Consider the following 6,450-nt stretch of genomic DNA (forward strand, 5'->3'; position numbering starts at 1 on the left):
CACATTCTAAGCATCAGTGAAACCAAACTGCTTAGCATTCTTCTGATTTGTCTGCACCATCCCTCCTTCATGCCCCTGTTCTGCTCCTTACTCGCTGGGTCTTTAGGGGTGAGAAGGGCATGGTGGGATTAAATATTGTTACCTCTTAGGTGTGTCCTGGATATTAAATGAAATCTTGCAAGAACACTGTTTAGCATGGTACCTAGTGTATAGTAAGTGTTCAGTAAATATTTACGGTCCCTGACCCAGTATCCAAATTCTCCTCATCACTCGAGACCCTACTCAAAGGCTTCCTAAAAAATCCTTTAAAAAGATTTCTCCCTCCTCAAAACTTCCTCAGTGTTCTATCTATCTATACTGCTCCGACAGCACTTTATTCCTTATTTTCCACTGATTAATGGCATACATTCTTAATCTCTCTGTACAGACTTGAAGCCTTGGAGGGCAGGGACCAAGTCTGTACTGCTGGCTGTGACTGTACACCTGTGGGTGGAAGATGACAATTATTGGTTGAATGAAGTCATTCCATGGTCAGGTGTCTGGTAGCACTGCTTGTTTAGCGGCATTAGCAAAGTCTGCTGACAGTGCTTCAGGTACCGGAAACATTTCCCTCGCGGCATTTACCACTTTTCTTAAAATTCATTGTCTTCACCAAATGTGAAGCAATATTAGGATTGAGAGCTCTAGGGATTCTCTGCTCCTGGGAGTCCTGGCAGGTGTCTGCCCAAAATCAACCAAACCTCAGTGACTGGGAGACAATGTCAAGTTGATTCAATGTCTGCTGAGGTCCAGCTCCCTGGTTTGTAGACGGCTGTCTTCTCACTGTGTCCTCCCATGGTAGAAAGGGGTGAGGGAGCTCTCTGGGATCTCTCATAAGAGTACTAATCCCATTCATGAGGGCACAGCACTCATGATCTAATCAACTCCCAGAAGTCCCACCTCCAAACACCATCACATGGGTTTCAACATATAAATTTGGAAAACAAATGTTCAGTCTATGGTATAATATAAACAAAAAATCTGTGGGGTCCTCTGTAATTTTTCAAGTATAAAAAGGGTCCTGTGTCCAAAAGTTTGAGAACCTCTGTCTAACCCTTTTCCATATTACAACCTCAGTCATAGTATATTCCTAGTTCAACTCTAATTACCTCTGCCTTCAACACTAAAATAACCCTCATTCTTTAATAAGTAGTGGGAATCATTAACTGGAGTGATGGATAGAGAGAGCCTGTGAATGGTACTGTCATTTGTCCTCCAGTATTTCATGTGGCTCTTATCTTCTTTTGTAAACCCTGGACACTGATTCCCATGTAGCCCTGGTCAATGAAAACTTGTAAGTTCCATGTGGGCAATAGTACTCCTGATATCTTGGCTATAGGAATATTGCCTGGTGCCATATATGTGTTTCCCAAAGTCCAGCCTAAATATTTGGATACTATGGGGAAGATAAAGAAGTTCTATCATTAAGGATCTAACTATTCTCCAGTTACAAAAGGAGATAATAATATATTGTAAGATAAAAAGTTATAGGATGTTTTTGGACAGAACTAAAATAGGTAAAGAATTACAGAAGAGAATGTGGCAAGGGAGTCACATTTAATTTCAAGAAAGGCACTCTCCAGGAGAACAAAAGAGGAGAGCATTGCAAGAGTCATTGATGAAGTAGTTTTGAGATAAAAGGATCCTTTGCTCTATAAGCTAGTGTCTAGGATAGTGCATCCCAATCTCTTGTGAGAATCCTTTTTTTGTGCCCTTTCATGATATTGACCTCTCTAAAGTCACCAGGGCCTTCTTTTTTTAAAAAAATTTATTTATTTATTTATTTATTTTTGGCTGCATCGGGTCTTAGTAGCAGCGCATGGGCTTCTCTCTAGTTGTGGCGTGTGGGCTCCAGAGAGCGTGGGCTCAGTAGTTGCAGTGCGTGGGCTCTGTAGTTGCAGTATGCGGGCTCTCTAGTTGTGGTGTGCATGCTTAGTTGCCCCGCAGCATGTGGGATCTTAGTTCCCCGACCAGGGATCAAAGCTGTGTCCCCTGCATTGGAAGGTGGATTCTTAACCACTGGACCCCCAGGGAAGTCCCACCAGTGGCCTTATAATATCTAAAATCAATGGTCTAGTTAAGACTTTGTACTACTTGATCTTTATTCAGCAGTTCATATAGCTGACCAAACTTTTTGTTTTGTAAAACTTTTTTCTCTCCTTACTTCCACGTGATTATTCTCTAAAGTATTTTCTCCTTCTTGTCCTAACATTCTTTTGTGGTTTCCTTTACAGAATTTCCCACCATTGTTTCTTATAAACAAACAAAACCCCCAAACATTAGTGTCCCTCTGGGTTGTGTTCGTTTTTTTTATCCTTTTCCCTGAAGTACTTCATTCTTAAGCCTTCTACCACACCCAAGCCCTGATGACTCTCATGTCTATATCTCCACATCCATATTTCTAACTTACTACCAGATATCTCTGCCTGGATGCCATGCAGGCATTTCAAACTTAAAATGCCCAAAGCTTATCTTCCCTTCCGTCTCCTCCAAGACCTCCTCCTCCTCCTTTATTCCCTATCTCAGGGAGTGGTACCGCTATCCATCCGGGAACCCAAGCCAGAAACCTGGCTTGGTGTGTCATCTTCAACTCCTCCCTCTCCATATTCAATGGACCATTAAGTTCTCTTAATTCTACATTAGACATGTTTCTGCAATCCAGTCTCTCCTCTCTAGCCCCCAACAGCCTTCACATAAGTTCTCATCAATATTGTTATCAACAATAACATATTAGCAAGTTTCCCCTACTAGCAGGCTCTGCCATTTCCAATTTTTCTTTCTTTAGAATACAAGCCATCAGACTTAGGGATATCACTGCTGATAAAAGTTTAAAAAATGGTTTTGAGAACAGACATGGTGTGGGCCCCCCTTTTTCAAAAAATTTTCAGGGCACAAGAAACCATCCTCTACTCTGTTATTTCATACTAATAATTTTAGACTTATTAAAAGACTGTTCAACTTCAAAAACTAGCAAGTACCATACTCTCAGAATAGAATACAGTTCTTTAAATATATTTGGCTTTTAAAATAAAACACATGGATTTACTGGATGGAAACCACTGCCCTAGAATCTAGACTGCCATCAGAGTGATCTTTCACAAAGCAAAAATGACCACGTTTCCCTAGCTTGCAGACATCTGTATGTATTATATAACCATATACATTTATCCACAGAATCTACATCAATATCATTTTACTGGCTTTTAATGGCTACACAGTACTATTCATTGTATTGTCATGCTGGGGACATGTCTGTCGTGGTATATTTTAAGCATTTTTTAAAATATTAAATTTTAAATATCCCTTGTCACATATCACCTTGAGACCTTACAATAAAAGCCACTCTTCAGGGTAGCATAGAAGGCTATTTACAATCTGGTCTCACTTCACCTACTCCTCAGCAAGAACTTCCCCTAAACATGCCACTGTCAAATGAAAAATAATGCACAACCTAAAAGTTGAGAGTTATGTTTTATTCGGCAGACATTCTTAGGACTTCAAGCCCAGGAGACAGCCTTTCAGATAAACGCTGAGAAAACTGTTCCAAAGATCAAAAGCGGGCAGCCAGGATATATGGGAGTTTTTGCACCACCACCACTAGTCGGAACAAAGGGCTACTGTTAATGAAAGAAAACGAGATATCCCAAGTTAAGGAATTTAGTGTTTTTCTACGTATGGGAAGATGCAAGAGTCTGGGCTCACTGAAATCATTCCTTTGATATGCACCTCAGCTATCCGGGTCTCTCAGTCAGGAGCAATTCCCTGCCCCTTCTCCAAGGGGACATTCGTCAAGGTCTGTGTTATGGTCTGAATTGTGTTCCCTCCCTCCAATTCATATTTTGAAGCCCTAACCCCCAGTGTGACTGTATTTATATATCTGTATCTATGCCATATCATCTATACATTTTAAAATAGTTATATAGCACTTTTTAAACCAAAAAGATATGGAAAAAGATCCTCAGTATTTCCCTTAATGTCAAGCAAACAAGCTTTCCCATATTTTTCTTAATATATTTCTTGTTAACCCATTGCCAAAGGTCACAAAAGACATGTGTGCCTTAGGATATTTAGGCCATCATATAATACACACAAATGGAAAAATTTCAAGAGCATGGCTTATTAACAGCAATGTTGGCTAACACATATCACTATTGTGTCAAGTGTTGTGCTGTCACAGGTGCTTTTTCTCCATTTTGAAATTTAATTTCCATATCCTATGATGTGGTACTATTATTATCCTCATTTTACAAATAAGGAAACTGAAATTTGGAGCGATTAAGTGATTTGTCCTAAGCCACACCACTAACCAAGGACTTCAAAGAAAATAAGGCGGAGGCTAATTATGTTGCTCAGTTTGGAATTAATATTTTCTCACCAAAAATACATTTTTGGGACAAAATAATAAATATATCTTATTACATTGATTTTACAATAGGAAAAGTCTCTCTCTAAGGAAAAAAACCTTATTTTTGTCTGCTTATCTAGTTAATCATCTAAGACAAAATGACTTCATGTGATTAGCTAGAAAAAATATTCTCGTCTATGCTGGTATTGAGTTATATTTAATACAGGTTCTTTTAGATTCTTACTTAAGTTTTCAACATTTCTTATTCCTTTACCCCATTCAACTTCCTCTTATAGAGAAAACCAAATGAAGAAAAATGTGAAAATAAGGAGTGATGGGCTGTTAAGTATAATTATTCAGTTATCTCAGACTCTGCAGTGTCCTGGAAAATTATCATCCAGCAAATATTCACTACCGTACTGTCAAGATATGGTTTTCTTTTTTTACTATTACCTTGAAAGTTTCATTTTCTTGCGTCTTTTCGGAAAGAAAGGGGGAAAAGTAGAGTACAATCCCTTTGCAGCAAAGAAACAGTATTTTGTGTTATCAGTGCACTTTAGCATTACTTTTTTCATTGAACAAATTCTGACATTGATAATTCTGTAGATCAACTTATACCTCAAACACCCTTTGTCAAAATTTATCTACTGACCCTCTAGGATCCTGTGTCTACTGGACTGGGTCTGAGGTAGTAGCCATGGCCCAAGTGTTCCCAGAACTTATAGTGGAACTGGGAAGATTCACAACAAAGCATGAAGGCATTTTTCATACAGCAGATCTTAGTTATAAGGATGCTTTTGGCAGTAGCTTTGCACCACAACCAGGGTGAGCTTTGATTCCTCCTGAGGTTGACAGCCACATCCTTGCCCCCAATCTTAAGACCTTTTAGACCCTTTTAAAAATCTTCATCTTTATGACAGACTAACTTGGAATAGAAAATAATAAATGTTGTAAGGAAAGTATTAGCATTTTATTTTATTCTTATTTATTTATATGTCTCATTGAATGCCAAACTTTCTTGAGGATACTTTTTTTTCACTTTTGTATCTTCCACCAAGAAAAATTACTTCTAGTCTACAATCAATGCATATTTATTGAACAGATTAGGAATTTCAACTGGGAAGGCACAATACAGAATTACTAAATTTCTGGCACCTGATTACTTGGGTTTGGATTCTAACTCTGCTATTTACTTCCTGTATGACCTGGTGCAAGTGACCCAAACTCTCTAGCTCTAATTTCCCCAACTCAAAAGTGGATTAAATGAGATAATGAATGTAAAGTACTTGGCACTTCTTAAGTGCTATTTATACAATGAGTATTTACTGGGCTCCTACAATGCTTTAGGTTAGAGGTAGGTGCTGGGAATAAGAGTACAAAACAGGCGAGGTTCCTATCTTCATGGAGCTCAAGGTAGTTGGAGAGACACACATAAAACAAATAATCACACAAATAAATTACAAATTGCCATGAAAAAAAGTTAAGAATTCAATGCGTGGTTGTATGAGCAGGGCCTGATATAGATTGTTGAGGAAGGATTCTCTGAGGGAGTGGCATTTAAGCTGAAACTTGAAAGATGAAGAGATTCTCTATTTCCTCTCGTTCCTCAACTCTCTAATCTGGCTTCCATCTCTCTACCTAAATAGCTCTTTCTAAGGTCACCAGTGGTTTCCATGTCACCATAATATATACATCCGGCATTTTTCATCCTCTTACTTGACCTCTTAGCACTCAACGCAGTTGATCACTCCCTCCTCCTTGAGACGCTGTCTTTCCTTGGCTTCTCTAATAATAGACGCCTCCTGATCTCTTAACCTCTGACTGCCTCTTCAGTCAGGCCCCTTTGTAGGTACATCTCCTTAAGTGTTTGGATAGCCTCACCGTGAGCTGTAATTGTGAATAAAAACGCAGTCCTTTTGAGTCATAAAAAAGAAGTGTGTACACGTGAAGGCATTTTTTCGCCCCTCTCCTCGCTTCCGGTGCGCTGTATAAAACCACGAATATAAAACTTTCCGGTTCCAGTCGAGAGGCCCCTCTCCCGCGCGCGGGCAGCGCCTGTCCATAGG

This window comes from Grampus griseus, assembly GCF_964374135.1.
Source record: "Grampus griseus genome assembly, chromosome: 11".
Lineage (NCBI taxonomy): Eukaryota > Metazoa > Chordata > Mammalia > Artiodactyla > Delphinidae > Grampus > Grampus griseus.